This window comes from Phasianus colchicus, chromosome 14 (assembly GCF_987193195.1).
Source record: "Phasianus colchicus chromosome 14, bPhaCol1.hap1.1, whole genome shotgun sequence".
In the NCBI taxonomy this organism is placed as follows: Eukaryota; Metazoa; Chordata; class Aves; order Galliformes; family Phasianidae; genus Phasianus; species Phasianus colchicus.
The window spans coordinates 7,260,871-7,278,278 of NC_143449.1; the positions used below are offsets into that span (position 1 = coordinate 7,260,871).

General features: G+C 46.8%; 1 protein-coding gene across 3 annotated transcripts in view; it reads right to left on the reverse strand.

Moving 5' to 3' along the window:
* TRPC5 (transient receptor potential cation channel subfamily C member 5) overlaps positions 1-15,396 on the reverse strand; it is a 94,443-nt gene extending 79,047 nt beyond the window's left edge. The window contains exons 1-2 of one of the 3 annotated variants that reach the window (XM_090150106.1): positions 14,967-15,050; positions 84-659 (exon numbers count right to left, since the gene is read on the reverse strand). The gene's annotated coding sequence lies outside the window, so the exon portion shown is untranslated. Of the gene's footprint in view, positions 1-83; positions 660-14,966; positions 15,086-15,266 lie in introns of those variants that run through there. The other 2 variants (XM_031594458.2, XM_090150105.1) reach the window with 2 other exon arrangements.
* Between the last annotated feature and the right edge of the window lie 2,012 nt (positions 15,397-17,408).

Sequence of the window (17,408 nt, forward strand, 5' to 3'; positions counted from 1 at the left end):
TTATCACCCCCATTTCCAGGCAAAGAAAAAGGAGACTTTGGACTGAAGCCCAGGTCCAGCAAGTCATTTCTGTCCAAGCTCACCTTCACCACCAATCGACAGCTGAAGTACATGAGGAAGACGGCAGCAGAGTAAGGCTCCAGGGCAGCACAGCTGTTTTCCCTGCTGATGTTTTCTCTAGAACAAAGCACTGGAGCAGCAGATGTACTATGACAGCACACCGCCAGTTTCTTCTGACAGGCACTGTTCTCTTGAGTCTTCATTTACTTTCAGCTTCCTCTTGATTTTTTCCCCTCTTGATTTCTCATCTGAAAGCTTCCATCTATTATAGTAGTGAAGGAGTCTAGAAAACATGGATATCTGATGCTTAGACAGCTACACAAATTAGCAGAGAGCCTGGGAAAGGAGCAAAAGGTTCAGAGATGTCCCACTCCGTTCAGTGAAGGGTTGATTTTGGGGCACAGTCATCAAGGTATCAATGCTGATTGTGAGTACAGTCCTTACACAAGAGAGTCCCAGGTTTTCATTACTCAGCCTTCTACATTTGAGCGATGTTTGAAAATACCCTCTGGTATTTTGCTTGATCCAGATGTGGCCACATGTCCAAGCTTTGGGCGTATGTGAACTGAACAGAAAAGGTGTCAGGCTGAAGGTGCTCACTGAAAAGGAGGAAAACTCAGAGCCAGTGGATTTAAATTACAATGCATACTGCTGGAGGGACCAGTGCAAACACCAGATGCCACTCAGATGCTATTTCCCTGCCTTATGCTACTTTTATGAACAAAGACCAGTGGAGCACTTCTACATTTTGCTTGCTTGGTCTGATCCTTGTTCAGGACTCCAAACTACCTCCTACTGTGAATTCAGCATTCAAAATGTAATCCTTGCTTCCAGAGCTACTTCCTGAGGAGCTGCTCTTTTGACATCGACTGGAGAAATGAGCACCAAGCTAAGATCCCCACTGTCTAGCTACCTGAGGCTTAGCTTTCTGCAAATCTTCAAAGCTGTCAGAAGGTCTGGGGACAATATGTGGGATCCACAGAATCAGCATAACCAGATCAGTATAGCTTCTCACTGATTATCAAGTCTAAGGCAAAACAAGTAGAATTAACATGTGGGAAAAGAGACTAGTCCCCAGCTCTGCTCTGACTTTTACTTCTCCTGTCAGAGCTGTGAAGGGCCAGGCAGCTCCCACCACAATCATGTCTGCCTGTCATAAAGGTGGGTAAAATTCTCAAGGTGAATTTTTGTTTCCCAGGGGTTGGGAAAAAAAAAAACACTGGGATTCTAGCTGGGAGTTTTAGCAGCAGGATTTGATCTATCAGACAGCCACATCTCAGTGACATGGGAGGCTGAAGATTTCTCAGCTGCCTTTCTGGTGTACCTTTGGACAAATAATTCTTCAGATCTGTGCTTCTGTCTGTTTCTCTCATTTGGTTTTAGGGTAAACATCATCACTAGGGGCTACAGATAAGGACAGGGAAACGCCCTGATCTTTGCTTTCTGTAACAGGAGTTTATATAGTTCCTAAAACTCATTTTTTCCCCTTCCTCCCACCTTCAACAACTTGCTCTCACTGCATAGCTCTCACTTTCAAGATACTGTCAGCACTGTTCCTTACAGACACATAAAAGAGATAAAGCGTCTGATTAAAAAACAGATCCAAAAGGATAAACTCAGCTTGTACAACAAACAACTGGCAAGGATACCAAATGGAGACCTGGGGATTTCTCCAGTTACATTTTCAATGGGCATGTACGTAATGACCACGTACAGTTCTGTAATTTCAAGCTCTATGGTTAGCAACAATCCCATTCTACATACATATTTTTTTTTCCTTGATCTAACTGGCTGTTAGCATTCTTAAACACTGTCCATTAAATTTTATCACCTACTATCTAATTTTTGTAACAGTATAGCAAAAATGATTGAAAAAAAGAGTATCCATGAAAGACATAATGTTACATGCATCGTTGCAAGAGAAAATTGAGACTCTGCTCAAATTCAGAACTGTTCCTGGATGAACTGCATGACTGATGGAAATCACAAGCTTGATTTTGCTAGTGGGTGCACTGACAAAAATCTTAACCTCAATCTACTCTTTAGAATAATCCTACATCCCTACTAGCTTCACTATACACAGAACTTGACACAGCTTCAACAAAAGTAGTCAGGTCCACAGTTTTCTCAAGACCTTTTCATTCTTTGGGCCTGTTTTTCTAACTATAATAAATGAATGGTTTTGTATTTAGAAGCTAGTTCCAGCCAGCACAAGCATGCAAAAATAAATTAATTAATGAAATTTTTACACTGATGAATCAAGGCCAAATACTTATCAACATCCTGTGGTCACATTTCCTGAGCCCTGTGTCCTGAAGTGCCATAACAAAACAGAATATTTCTGTTTGATGCTTCAGTACTTCTGGCCTAGGTATCTTTCCTCAGCTCTTCCAGTCCTTGTTTCTGAGATTTTCATCCCCTGCCCATCAGATACCTTTGCACAGAACAGCTCTTGAGTGGGAAGTCAGACTCAGCACTGATTTTCCTATGCCCTCCAGCAATCTGAGGAGCCCTCGCGTTCTCTTTTTCAACTGGATTTTCCTGTCAATGAAGAGCTCTTTCCAATTTTGTATAAAATGCTTTAGGCCAGTTACCTGCTATTTGCTTTCTTGTTTGTGTACCTTCGGGCAGCAGGTCTGGCTCCTTCCTTCCAAGCTTATTTTCAGAGCTACAGGTCATGTCCATCTGTACTGATTTCTGATCAAAAGACTGTAGTGCAGTCCTTGCTGACTAACAGCAAGCAACTGTGACAGCCACAATCACTCCTGCAGTGTCTCCAGCCAGAATAGATGCTTGCAGAAACAGAGACAGATGCAATTTCTACAGGCATGTGCAAGCACAGAAAAATATCACTGTACAGTTCCTAGGGCAAGAACACATGTGCTCCGTTGTCAGCCTTTCTTCTTGCAAGAGGGGTGTTTCACTTGAAGGGAAAACTGGTGCATCTCTTCAACATGTTTGATCCACTCATGGATTTCTCATCTCCAGAAATACACTCAAGCTTTTCTGGGATTAATTCCATGTCAGCTTAGTAAGTGTCCCCTCATGATGAAACCAAGCACTTCTGTGTATGTTAGAAATGAGTTACTTGCATACACAGATTGTTACTTGCCCACTGGTTGCCCCTCTTTGTCCTTCCTATGAAAATGTAGGGTTCTACCCTATTATGAAGCCTGCAGCTCCTCCTTCTGCACTGCTCCAAGCTCCACTATAAAAAAATTAAAGATACTGCTTGCTTCTGAAATGACTGCCCCCCAGCACAGCATTGGTTATTGTATCCTTCCTGTTGTTCTTTGCCCCCACAGTGCCTTTTTGCCTCCTGCCTGCATGGTTGTGCAAAGTAAATGTAAGCACTGCAGTCCTTGCACCTTTCCCCAAGGCCAGACCCTCGAGACTCCCTGTGGCTTTTTTTTTTTTTTAATATGGCAGATGCAATTTGGAGGAATTCCAGGTTGCAAATGCTTTTCTACCCCACATCTTTCTTTTTTGTCCTAGTACTCTGGATTTTGTTCCATCCTTGAGGTGTCACAGAACAGTCCAACCTTGCTCAAGTCATAGATGACTTATTTTCCTTGGCAAATTCAAAATGTTTTGCTAAAGAGTACATTCTGGGCCTTGAAGATTTTTTTGTTCCCCTGTATGGATTATTGTCCAATTTCTCTTCATCCACGCTTTGAATTTTCTGTAGTGCTTTTAATGGCAGCAGCATTCAAGCCCACTCAGATAAAACAAACAGTGCCCCAGTCAGCTGGTGTAATGCCCTCTGAAGCCAACAAACCTCCCCCAAGTACTGTGCTAAGGCCAACAATTTCTCCCAGATACCAGGTACTGCTGTCAAGCAGAGTTACAGGAGCAGGAGGTCTGGATGAAGAAGCTGTACTCCTCCAGCAGCTCCCCTACATCTCAGGTAGGCTGTTACACATTGACTATCAGCGGGCTACACTGGTTCCATAAATGCTACTTGGCTGGCATTTCAGGTTGAAAAAGTCAAATGCTATCTATATGTTTCTTCAATTCCATTCTGGACTTCTACTTTCTGTAAAAGCAAATGTAGGGCAATGATAGCTGTAGGGATACTGCACCTCTGCCAAGGATGCTACTGTTTGAGCTCCCTCAAAATAAGCTCAAACACTGCACTAGATAATGCCACAGAGGATGAGTTAAAGGCTGGCAAGAAATGCCCTTCTTAAAGCCTGAAAAAGGTGAAACCACTCACACACACACACAATTTCTCCCTAGGGGAAAAAAAAAAAAAAAGAAAGGATCACACATTCTGGTTTGTGTAGTATTTGACAAGAGCTGTGCTCCCAAACCCATTGCACCAGCCAGTGAGCCAGGCAGCCTCCTAAATCCATTGCTGACAATGAAGCTGTTTGTTTGTCATCTTGAGGCTGAACAGCAATGACATTTCTGTTGCAGTGCAGTAAAAGGTTAGCACTTGCATAAGCTGACAAATGTGAAGTCAAGGTGACTCTACTTTACGTATTACATTAGCATAGGACTGCAAATCCTTAGGGCACAAAGAGAAATCTAAGCAAGCAATATAAGCAACTGCAGCACTGCAACTGAAAACATCCCAGGGAAAATACTCCCTTGGGGAAAATCACATATAAAATGCAGGATGAAATCTCATGACATGTTTGCAGTCTGCTGGGATCGGTGCAAACAGAACAAACTGATGCTAAGATGCATCAGATGAAAACTGCTTATTATAAAAGGAGATGATGAAAATAATATAATAGAAAAGTTAAGTTGAACAAAAAGATGCAAGTTTGGAAAACAGCATTGTTTCACTGCAGCACCTGCACGACTGGATGACTAAATTTGTTTTAACAGACTGCTGTTTTGATACTGGGCTATAACAAATATTGTGGGAAAGTGAGAAGCTGAGAGCTGGCTTTGAGATTTCAGATAATCTTCTCCTAATTAATAGTCCGTGTATATTTATGTCATCTTACTGCAGCAAAACACTCAGAGCTCTCCTTTCTTTTAACTTCCCCTTCTTTTTACCTTTTGAGTGTTAGCTATTAATTTACTATGCTCTTTCTTCACATTACTTCAGCTAATGCAAGGCTAAATTGTTTCAAATGCCTCTTACACACTCTGCACCTCACTCCGCTTATGCAGATTCACTTGCCTTGCTGACTTCAGTGACATAATTCCTAATTGCACGAGTAAAACTGAAAAGAGAAGCCGCTATTCTGGACTCCTTCCTGTTCCATTACGCTGGGCCACTGTCGCTGACTAAACTCACCAAATTAAAACCCTCCTCTAACTCAGCAGGGAAGGCGCCACAAAGCTTTGGTAGCACTTCAAAGCATCCCCACACTTTGCCTCTTCTTTCATGTCCCACCGATGTCGTCTGTCACATGCTGTTATGTAACTCCTTCAGTTCTCAGCCCCAGTGCCTGCTACCTTTTGAGTCAGGCTATTGTCACTCACTTCTGAGCTCTGTCTTCCCAACTCAGTACCACCCCAAAAAGGCGAGAGAAGAGATCAAGTGCCAACTGAGGAATATGTTCCTATCCATACGTCACCAGTGCTCTGCTGGGCTCAGATACATGCAATGAGGTCCTTATTAGGACCAAATAAGGTACAAATTCGCAGCACCATCTCCTGGCACCTTATATATGTGTATACAGAGATAGGGTGGCATTGGAAGGTTCTCTGCCAGTGCTGCGATAACTCTATACAGGAGGGTAAAGAAGGATGCTCAGCTCATGGCATGTTCCTGAGTTGTAACAAATACAAACTGGATTCTACAGGGAACCACACATCGCCAGGTTCTAGCATTCCCCATGGGCTAAGCCTATGCTGTTCTGCCCCATAAGGTCTCCCCAGCTGCCCAGACATGAAAGGCACTGTCAGCAGTGCTATGAATACATACTAGGCTGGTCTAATACCAAACTCATTCTTCTGTAGTATTCAACAGTTCCCACAGACTCAGGCACTCATGCAAATTGCAGTCTTTCTCCAAACATCTGTGAAAACTGAGATGGTCAAATTAAAAATAAAATAAAATAAAATAAAATGGTATTCAAACAGCTCCCTGTCTCCAGCATCTCCAGTGCACAGATGCAATCCACGTGGGCTGGAAACATTTTGTGGTCAGAGGAGGTTGTTTCCAGCCTTCATTTTTCAGGTGCAAGAGGTTCTGCTTAGGACCCACCTGACACTCTTAATAAAGATAATTGATCCATATGGAATCAGCAGGAACGCTGGACCAAAAACAGTAGATGAGGGCTCTGGATCCAAACCAATACTAAAAATGAATGAATTTAAATGAGAAAAGAGTAGGTCTACTGATGTATTGGTTAATTTAGGAACAAACCAGTACTTTCGAATAGCATCAGTTACCCATGATAATTATAAATGATCTTTCCTATAAGAGACTTCACTGAAAAGAAGGCCTGCTCATAGTATTTCCATTTTATACTTACAGATGAGAATTCAGAGCTATTTACCCTGCTTTGGGCAGACTTGAGCACCACTAAACCCCCAGCTTGATCCATTCCACATCAGCCTGCGAGAGGGCTTCATAACCTTTTCATCAACATCCTACTACATTTTTCTAACTTCTCAGCTGCTGGTCCCATTTTAGCACTGGACACATGTTTACTATTGAGTTTAAGCTGTTCCTAACAACATGATGCAGGCTCAACAGCTAAAGGTCTCTTTGTGGGGAGCAGGCTGAGCTCTGTGCACCCCACTGAATTCTTTTACGACCTGAGTCCCCATTCACCACTCAGTAAGGCATGCTGTATATGTTTGGGCTATAAAAGATGATTAAAATGGGAATCCATCCATTACAAAATCTAGGCAGCATGTTGGTTTCCCTCATGTAACCACACTATTAGTAGCAAACTCTGCTTTTAACTCTGAATTAATAAACTGAACTCAGTGACAGCTCTGTGTGGCATAGCATCAGGAAAGCAGAAAGATCCATCTCCTGCCTCTGGATCTTGCATGACTACGGATGCTACTGAGCTTGCTTCCTTGTCTGTGAATGGGTGATGCTGATGTTCATCTCCCCTAACTGCTTGCTAAGAGGCTTAACCCATAAAGCAGATTTAAACAGCAATATGGGCACAGTATTGATATAATTTAACATACTTTAGGTTTTACAGAAATGAACACGAACTAAAAGCCTAATTCAATTTCTGTTGAACTCCACATTCCCTTCATAATGCTTCAACAGCTCAGGAGCACGCTGCAGAACAGCCTGCACTGCTCTGTACCTGCACAAGGCCGTACCCCCAGTGTGTTCCCACTCACATTCAAAAAGCTACCACTCAAAAAGGGAGGAAGCCCCTGCTGTCATGCATGGGGCATCTGGATGCTGACAGGCATTTGAGCAGCTCCCAAGCCCAAGTATCCATGTCTGGTCAGGAAGAGCTGCATCCTGCAGCTGCCCACATCTTCCTCCAGGCACCACAGTAGTGACAGAGCAACCTAGAAGCCACTGCTGGTAAAAGTGTGTTTGGCCAAACAGACAGGAATACAGACGGGATCCATTTGTAGAAATGGGATCAGATTCCCAAATGTCCATAAACCACACCAACAAAATCCATCTAACGATGTAATCGCTGTGAATAACCTGACAGCAGTGGAGACTTGATGGGACTCTGTGGTCTTATCCTGGTTCAAACATAGGATCAGTGTCCACCCATCAAGGACCTTGGCCTGTGCCATTGCTCAGAGCACTCAAGGACTCAAGCTGGGCAGAACAACCAGATTAAAAGATACTTTAGTATCTTTTAGATTTTAGAGCACTGCCATGAAAGGTACCATGGTGCAGGACTGAGGTGTCTGTGACACCATGTGGAACAACCCTTCAGATCCCATCGCAAAGACACAGCACAAAGACAAGCGCTCAGCTTTTACCTGACCATTCTGTGCCTGCCCAGGGCTGACCTGAGCACAGGCCCACAACCACATTGTCATCCCCTGCCTGTGCAGGCACACAGTGATGTTCTGAAGAGGTCATCTCTACCTGCCTGGCATGCTAGTGAAGGCAGCGTCCTGTTCCACAAACACAGCCACCGAGGGGAAGCTCTGAGTGCAGAAGCAAGAAAAAAAAGAACAACTCTGATCCCAAAAAAGCAAACACACAAAAAAGCCCTTACCTGGCCTTCTCCACATAGGTCAGTGATAAGGTAGGGATCTTTGTCTCCAGATGACTTTTGTAAGAGAAAAAGATTAAACTAACGCATGGGAAGGTCACAGCAGCAGCCCTACTGCTGCTTTACATTCCAAATACGTCATGCTTAACTTCGGTGCCATCAGCTAGTGAGTATTAAAAAAAAAACAAAACAAAACCACACAACAAAACCAAGTAACCTAGTTAGAGGACATCTGAAATAAAACACTGAGCAGGGACCAAACAGGGCTAATAGCTCTGACAAATCTGACAAAAAGCCTTCAGGCCAGGCCCACCCTTGTCTTGGTGGCCTGAATCCCAGCATTTCCTTTTCTTTCCCCAGCCCTCTGATGAGCAATTTAACTACCAGGGTCCTGGCTTCTCTACATGTTCAATTTTATGCAGATAATTACATATTTTCCAGCCTCGATGTCTGTTACATTTGCAGGCTGAAGATGAGTGAGATTTTTGGAATCTGTAAGATTTTTTGCAAGAAGAAGAATCCCAATTTGTTCTATTCAAAAGTACATGCAAACCTTCTTCAACAAGAGAAGACAACTCAGGAAGATGTGCCAGCACGTGTACTACCTGACCCTCTCTGCAAGGATACGGTCAGTGCAAGTGAACTATTTCTGCTGGAGGTCAGACATAAAGCCTTGCATGGAGAACTAGAAGGCTTCTAAAACACCACCTCCTTTCATCTGTTGTAGCATCCGGCCTACATTACTTTCAGCCATGCCACCCTTCAACTTCTTTCTTTTGCAAAACTATTTCAGCCAACCAGGGGTTCAAGTGGCTTCTGTGGACAGCAATGGGTTTATTTTTGGGAGGGGTGCCTACCCTCACTAATTACATTTTGTGCCAATAGCTAATGTGATGGCTTGTTGACTGCTGATATTCATACCATGTCTTTGACAGGCACGGCGCCCACTCACCAGCTGCTCAGCCTGTTTGATTAGGTTACAGACAGGGTGCAGGGAAAACTGCAGGAACTAACATGGAAGTGAAGCCATTTTGTGTGCGGGTATGTGTGCATGCAAATCCACAACTTAGTGCTCCCAGTCATCATGCCTCCACATAACATCAGTGGTGTGCACATACATGCACACCAGCATCAATCCCTGGACACGGTGAAGAAATAGGAGAGCCACAGAGGTATCATTTCAAACTTGGCATGATTTCAAGATCAATAGAATCCCACAGACAAGTGTCAGAACATTTGCCCTAACACTCCATAAACACAGAGCTCCAGGCTTTCACGCTGCCATTCAACAAAGATGTACATTTGAAGGCGTACACTTATTTTAAACCTGGAGTCAGAGAAGTTGGAAGCTCTTTTCCCAGCCATAAAGTATACCTCTGCTCTGAGTTCAGGTTATGTCCCTACATGTACAGCACTGAGAGGGCACTTGGTGCCTGTCAGGAAGAGGGACGTGGCCAAGTTGTATTTATCTCCTGTTGTGCATCCTGCTGACAGCAGGGCAACAGCTGGGACTCACAGGAGCTGCTCTCCTTGCCAGGGAGCCAGGCAGATAACAGCCCTATTCCCTCCTGCAATCCTTCTGGAACCACTGGGAACCGTGAGCTTCCAAATCAACCTCTAGGGACCTTTGCAAGAGGAAGACAGTTCTTTGTTTTCTTGATGAAGAAACAAGGCACTGCAGGAGAAGCAGGGTTAAGACGACTTTTAGGAGTCTTAGCCTAAGGATCTCGATGGTCTTACACAGGAAAGAAAGATCTGGATAAAGGATTTTCACTATAGCCTTAAATATACTGCAGAAACTTCACACCTTGTGTTCGCACATTCTCTGAGGCTAACCTGCCCTCTTCCTCATCTCTCCAGATCTGCCTTTACTACCTTCACCAGTGTAATTTTTCCTCTATCATTAAACGAAATCCCTTTCTTGCAGAAGATGCTTCTCTTTGAAACAGCCTTCCTGGCTGCACCATGGGAACCTGCCCTCCTGCCCTTCCCCAGTTACTGGGTGAGCGTGCATCCCCGCACCCAGTCTGATCTCCCAGGGAACTGGGTGAAGTGTCAGTGATGAAGAGCTGGGAATCTTTATTCCTTTTATTCCCAGTAGGAACAATTTTAGGACAGTGGGACAATTTTAGAGACCTGGATATCTCTCTACCTGGAAATTTTCAACTGCTCCCATACACACTATAGATACTTCCATTAGCAGCAGCTCCAGGCTAAGTAAGAGATCAGCACCTCCATTTCATACAACAGTACAACACAGACTGAACAAGACGTAAAGATAGAATGAGAAAGTAGAATTATTTTATCCTCTTGCCCCAAACGTAGCCCTGAGCCCCAGATAGCTTCTTGCTCTCACACTACTTTGCCAGTAAGGCTTCACACAATAAAATCCTCACAGCATTCTACGCTAATCCATTAATACCTGTGAGAGCAAGCTGACATCTCTACTCTGGTTATCATTCTGGTACCAAAATGCCCAATAAACTCTGTTCCACGTTCTTCTCTCTTTATTTTACCAAGGAAGCAAATTGCTCTGTTTCAGCAGGCTATGGGTGTTGGTTCAGAACAGAGGCACAGCTCAGACCCCCAGCACTGCCTTTCAGCACAGGATGCTGCCCCTCCAGTGGTGGGAGGCAGTGTGTGCCACTGCTTTGACAGCAGCTGTTCCCTTCTGCACTCCCCTGCATCAGGCAATCTGTACACAGAGAGCCAGAGGTCACATCCAGACCACTGTGCTTCCTACCCACTCTGTTCTTTGTGAACTCCTCTCATCTTTTTTAACCTGCTTTTGCTCTGCTCAGCATCCTGTGCTAATGAGTGCTACAATTTAATTATCGGACATGATGGGAAACATATCTGATTGTATTCAGGTGCTTAAGTCAGTGTTTCCCAAACATCGGGTCAGGTTCACAGCTAAGGATACAAAAGGGATGCAGGGCACATGAGAGAGGCCAGGAAATTGCCTTAGTTCTGACTGGAACATGTTCACTGTGTGTAAAAAAAAAAGGGAAAGACTGAGAGGAGGGAGAAGGGAATAAGGGCAAAATAGCTTCCTGGCATGGATCCAGAGACTGCGTCAAGAATAAATAATAATACATGTCCAACAATCTAACACAAACACCCATAATTCCTATTAGCAAGGATGTGATCTGAGAGCTTTGTCACTCAGTCCTACTGCCTGAAGTCTCTTATCATGGCCACTGCTGTGACCAGCACTGTATAAAACCTGATGTACTCTGAAGAAAAAGAAAAAATAGAGAAAGCAGGATCGAGGTCTACTGGCTACACAGATACAGAAACACAGCTCCTTCCCTTCACAGCCACCATCTGACAGAGATGTCTACAGCCATGTTTCACTCTGAGGACTCCTCCCTGAGAAGAGCCATATCTCAGCAGGAGCACAGGTTGAACAGCGGCACGCAACAACACAGCAGCCTCTCTTTAAGATGATGGTAGAAGCAGCCAAAGCCAGAGGCAGGCAAGGCAGCAGGGAGGCAGAGCTCTGGAGCAAGAATCCTCCCGCAGCAGAAGGGACCAGTCCCAGTGCTCATCTCAGCCCTGGATGCCAACACATTTCTCACTTCCCCAGGAGCATTAACCTAACTTATCCTGAAAAGACACTGAAGCGTAACAGCTCAGACAACTGAATGGGATAAAAAACCTGCCCCAGACTCATGGCTGCGGTCTTCACCCCCATACAGACAGCTCATCTTCCTGTGCCCCTTCCCTGTGATACTGTCCTCCTCTGCACTGAGCCTGGGCACACAAAGGGGGATCTGACTGGCAAGATGTTCTGCTGCAGTGATTTGTGCCTGCTGGGCATCTCCCTTGGCAGGGAAAGCAAATGAGAATAGCCTTTGCCTTGCTCCAATTTTGTCCTAGGGACTCAACTAGCAAAAAAGAAATCTACCATTGATTTAAAGCCACAGATTTGCTCTGGTACTTCTTAATCTGAACAGTAAGGTGGATCTCGATCCTTCCACAGTTCATATTGATACCACAATATTAACCAGTATTTCACGTTCAGAAACTTCTGGGAACCACTTGCTAGCTTGAAATTTTTCCCAAAATGGGTGCTGTGGAGACTACCAATCAGCAAGAGATCCTCCCTCTCTCAGAGAGAATCACAGAATCATTAAGGTTGGAAAAAGACCGTTAAGATCATTTAGTCCAACCAAGAGGCAGTACTCCTGGTTACCCACTCTCATGCAGGCCATCTAGGTGTGCCAAATGGAGCCTCTGACACAAGCCTGCTCATCTCTGTGCCAGACTAGCAGCCCAAACAGCTGGAAAACTCTGCTTGGCTGCAATACTTGCATTAGGCCACTTCTTTTCTACAGGTTCCTCTTGTTGCCAAGGTAAAAGACCGCTGTAGATTCAGTCCTGAGCTTCTGACAGATCAATCCTGCTGAGCTTGGTGGTCTCTGCTGATCAATTCACTACAACCATCTCACCCATGGGACTGGCTTTTCTCTGCTCTCTCCCTTTATCCCTTCTCCTTCTCTAGCCAGAAATGATTTACATGTTTGTTTACCCTGAGCTATTCATTCAAGTCATTCAGCAACCCTCGTCCCACAATCATATTACAGCAGATTTTCAATTGGGATCTCTGCTGTTCACAAACAGAGGACTAAACCGTAGGCCAGTCTAGCTCTGGGATTCAGGAAGAACTCACCTTTGTTACAAACACTTAACAAGCCAACATCATCATAATCCCTTATGCTGCTTTATGAAAAAGGAGGAACTCCAGGCAAAGAAATCACTCTCTATTTACACCAGCATAACAATTAGCAGAATTTGGCTCGTTTTGTACAAATTATACTACTGTGCTTGTAGGAACAATCTTTCTGTTTCAAACTAATTTTAGCCACTCTTGAGTAGTGATTATCAAGCTCCTCCATCTGTTGCAGGAAAAATTTATTTGCACATAGCTTTTGCAAATTTTCTCCTCTGAGGTATGTTTTCAAGAACTCCATCCCTCAAAAACCAGTGTAATCATATTACTAGAAGGACTCATAACTCAGCTGACAGTGCCTTGTCTATTAAACCCACAGCATGAGAAGATCTCAGAATCGACATTCTAAGATTTTTAAGGCTGCCTGAAAATAAATTAGTTTGCAAAAAGCAAATTAATCAAAGAACGGTGTGACTCGCATTACCTCAAATGCAGAGATCCTATAAAAGCAGAAAGTGCTTAAGAAAAATAGCAATGCCTTTAAAAAAAATACATTACAAGAACAGTGAGATTTCAATATGCTCAAATGAAAACAGTGAGCTCAAATTAGAAATTCTCTCAGACTCCCAGCAATTGAAGTAAGAAACTATGTTAATGTTCTGTATGTTTGCAAGACAAATTAAAGCTGATCAGAGGTCACTCTCAAACTCAAGTCCTTTTCCATTTAGTTTCTTTTCACAGCTTAACAACAACACTCGGACCTTTTTCTTTAGTTTAAGTGCTAGAAATGCACTCTGCAGTAGTCCCTGAGACGCGGTTCTATCTTAGGAAGACTTGCTCTGAGCAGATAACATACTGATCTGTTCTGCAGCTCAGAATTAAAGTACAGTCAAACACAACAGCAAAGCCACACCACAGACCAGCGGGCTCACGCTGGGCCAACGCGATGCCATGGTTGGGGTGAGCTGTTCCATGCCTTCAGTCAGCACTTGATGGCTTAAGCAGTATGAGACAGAGGTGTTTCTTCAGCTCATAATTACCACTGGGCTACATGTAAAGAAACTGGGGGATAAATATTCACAGCTCGAACATGGAGTGACATGATGACACCCAAAAGTGATAGATTTTTTTTTTCTTGAAAAAAAAAAAAAAAGACACTAGATTTCTTTACAGGGGATTAATACTCCAGAAAATAGCTCCTTCAGCCTGCTTTGGAGATGTCTGAAAATACATTTGGCCACATATTTTCCATAAACTTCCTAAGGACACTGATGTAACTTCTGAAAAGCATATCAGAAACAGTAACGTATTACTGTAGTATTACTGTAGTCATCTGCATTCACACAGTACCTCCTGGCTGAAAAGCATTTTCAAGGGCTTCTGAGTAGCTTCACAGTCCTGAGACGTAGCAGCACAGGAGAAGCCACTATCTTACGCAGAAAGCAAGCAACACCACAAGTATCATGAGACCTGCCCACGGTCAGGCAGTATGCCCACAGCAAATGGAAACAACCCTCAGGTTTTCCCACCTGGAAGCCCGCACACGCCGCAGTGTCACCGCCTGACCATCCTTTCCCCAAACCTTCCCTTCCGTGTCCCCTTTCTGTTCCGTATTGCATAAGCCTCCTTGCAGGGAGGTGCACCTCGCACAAAACTTGGGGTTCGCACCTCACCAGCTGAAAGACCAAACGTTTTCACAAAATCAGAGAAAAGTTAAGAGGAAGGGATGAGCCGGGCTGAAGTTCGCAGCCACCTCACTCCTCCAATGCAGCAGCAAAATGCAAGGCTTCACGCAGAACCGTTCAGCCACGTTACTCAGGGCATGAGGAATTTAATGGCAGAGCGGTGTATTACCATATTCATAACCGTGACTAACAAATCTGTTGTCAAAGCCGCCAAAAACATCACGCAAGCAGAATGTTTTCACACCAAAGAGACCACAGGAGTCACAGCTCCGTAGTAAACAAATGAACTCAGGAGGAGTCCTGAAATCGGCACCGACTTTTTCGGGCTGGGGAATTCGCTAACTACGAACGGCAGGACGCCGGCGGACCGAGCGCCGAGGCACCGTCCGGCACCGCAGCAGAGGAGCTCCGCACCGCGGTTACCTTTCCGACTCGGGGCCCGCGGCTCGGCCGGATCACTCGCGGTTCGGGCGGAGGACCGCTCCGTTAAGGACCATTTCGGCTCCGCGAGGCGGCAGGCGGTTCTCCCGGCTCCCGCGGCGCGGCACCGGGCGGCCCGAACCCCGCACCCGCCGCGTCCCGCGGCTCCGGCAGAAGCAAAGCGGGGCCGCCGCCCCAGCAGGTGGCTTCCCGCGGGCGGAGCGCAGCGCCGACCGGCCCCGGCCGCGGCCGCGAGGTGGGCGCCCGCCCGCCTTTTGCCCGCCCGCCCCGGGTGCCGCTCACCTCCGCGCCGCTCCGTCAGGCTCTACATGCCGGGATGCCCGCGGGCCGGGGCCGCCGGGCCGCGCCGCTCATTTGTAATCCGCTCCGCGCCGAACGCCGCGGGGGCGGGAGCCCCCATGCCGCCCCGCCCGCGCTCCGCCGCTCGCGCAGCCCAGCCGGAGCGCCCCAGCCCGGCCGGCTACACCGCCGCCCGAGGCGCGGAGCCGCGGGGCCGCCGGCCGGCAGGGCGGAGCGGGCGGGGCATCGCGCTCCTCGCCCCGGCGGCGGGGAGGACGGGGACGCCGGGCAGAGCTCCCCGATGAGCCGGGTGGTCGCGGTGCCGCCTTTCTCGGCCCCCGGGCGGGCGGCGGCCGGGCCGGGGCCGGAGCAGAGCTGGGCGAGGACGCACGCGGTGCCCTCGCACTCCCGCCGCACGCCGCCCCTCGCGCGGATTCGCCGCCCCTCACACTCGCGCGCCCACACCCGCCTCTCGCACGCGCGCCCGCCGCGCGCCCCTCACAGCCGGATCCTCCGGCGCCCGCCGCGCCCCAGCCCGGCCCCGGGCAGCGACATGCGCGGGGCTGCGGGCGCGGCCCGGCGACCGGCCGTGCACCTCTGGAACCACGCCTGACCCGCGCTGGCGACGCGGCGGTCTGAAGGCCGCTCTCATCCAGCCGCGTGTCCCGTCACGTTGTGCCGCACCGTCGGGTGACACGCGGCGTGAATGCTCCCGAGCTCGGGGTGCACGGCTCCTCGGTGCTAACCGGGCGTTTTGACACATGGGCGTCGAAACCTATTGGACAGTGGGTTGCTCATTGACTGGCAGAGTCCAGTGAATTCCAGACAAGCTTTCCTCACGCCATCCTGGCAGCACACATGGGAGCACGCTGGCATCCTTCGCTGCTCCCCATCGTGGATCTTTTCTGGCTCCGTCCCAGCAGAGCCTACCGTTGGCTTCTTTGTCCTCTGCAAGCACCACAATGTGTCTTTCTTATCTCTGTGCTTGAAACCAGGGCATGATGCTCAGCGAGTTTGTCACTGGCCTTATGGGCACCCCGAGCCAACGTCCCTCCCCACTGTGTGGTCATAGTTGTTGCCATGCTCCCCTGGGCTTTGCCGTGCTATTATTAAATGATGAATAATGCACAGTAGCACTCGACTTGCTGCACTTTTTCATAAGAAGGCACTTTGCCAGCATCAGCCCTTGTGGCAGAAGTGCCCACCTGTGAGGTGAGGTAAGGCTGGTGCTGAGGAGGCCCAGCAGCGCCCAGCCGCCATGCCAACGGCACAGAGAGCACACCAGCAAAGGCATCGGCAGAACGCTGCTTTCCCAGCAGCGCAGTATCAGCACCGATTCAATATTTCATCACGGCACTTGTTTAAGAGCCCTTCATGTCCTCTGAGGTACCAAGTAGCGCTGAGTAAATGATTCAGAGCAAATCATTTATTCAAAACTTCAGCCTACATTTTCTGTCAGTCCAAGAACACAAAATGATTTTCTTCCTGCTTGGGTTCAGTCAACCCGTGTTTCAGAACTTGCTTTTAAATCCCAGGCAAAAGCCTCAGGTCGTTGCATGGTGACAGTCAGGGATTCTTGAGCAGTACCTTCTGATTTGTTGAATTCATTTCCTTTTGTCCTTAGGATTATTTTTTAATATAGAGCAACATATTATATTTTTAGGATATTTTGCATCTCAGAGCAGCCCCAGGTTCTGCCCAGCCAAGGGGAGCAGTGCCTGGAGGAAGGTATGTGCATGATGCGAAAGGTGCAGTGCTGCTGGGTATGAGCAGAAGCTGCTGGAGCTGTGTGCTGCACATACAGGCAGCCCAAAGCACTGGCAAGCAGGGAAAGGCTGAGCCAGGATGGTGGCAGAGGGCAGCTTTACTCAAAATAGCGGTGCAAACACCTCCAAAAATCCCAGAGTCCAGCTGCTTGGGAGCCTTGTTAGCTTTTTCATGCCTATCGGGTAGTCTGTTCATTGGCAGAGCTTTCTCCAGCAGCATTTGGGTAGAGTACTGTGAGTAAATGTGTGTGATTAAAAAGCAGAGTGATTTTTGTGAAGCGAGACTAACTTGATTTACATCCAATTTTTTTGTCTTAGAAAAGCTGCCTGGTACTAGTAATCTCTAAACCAAAACCAAGGAAAGTGGGCTAGACTGTTT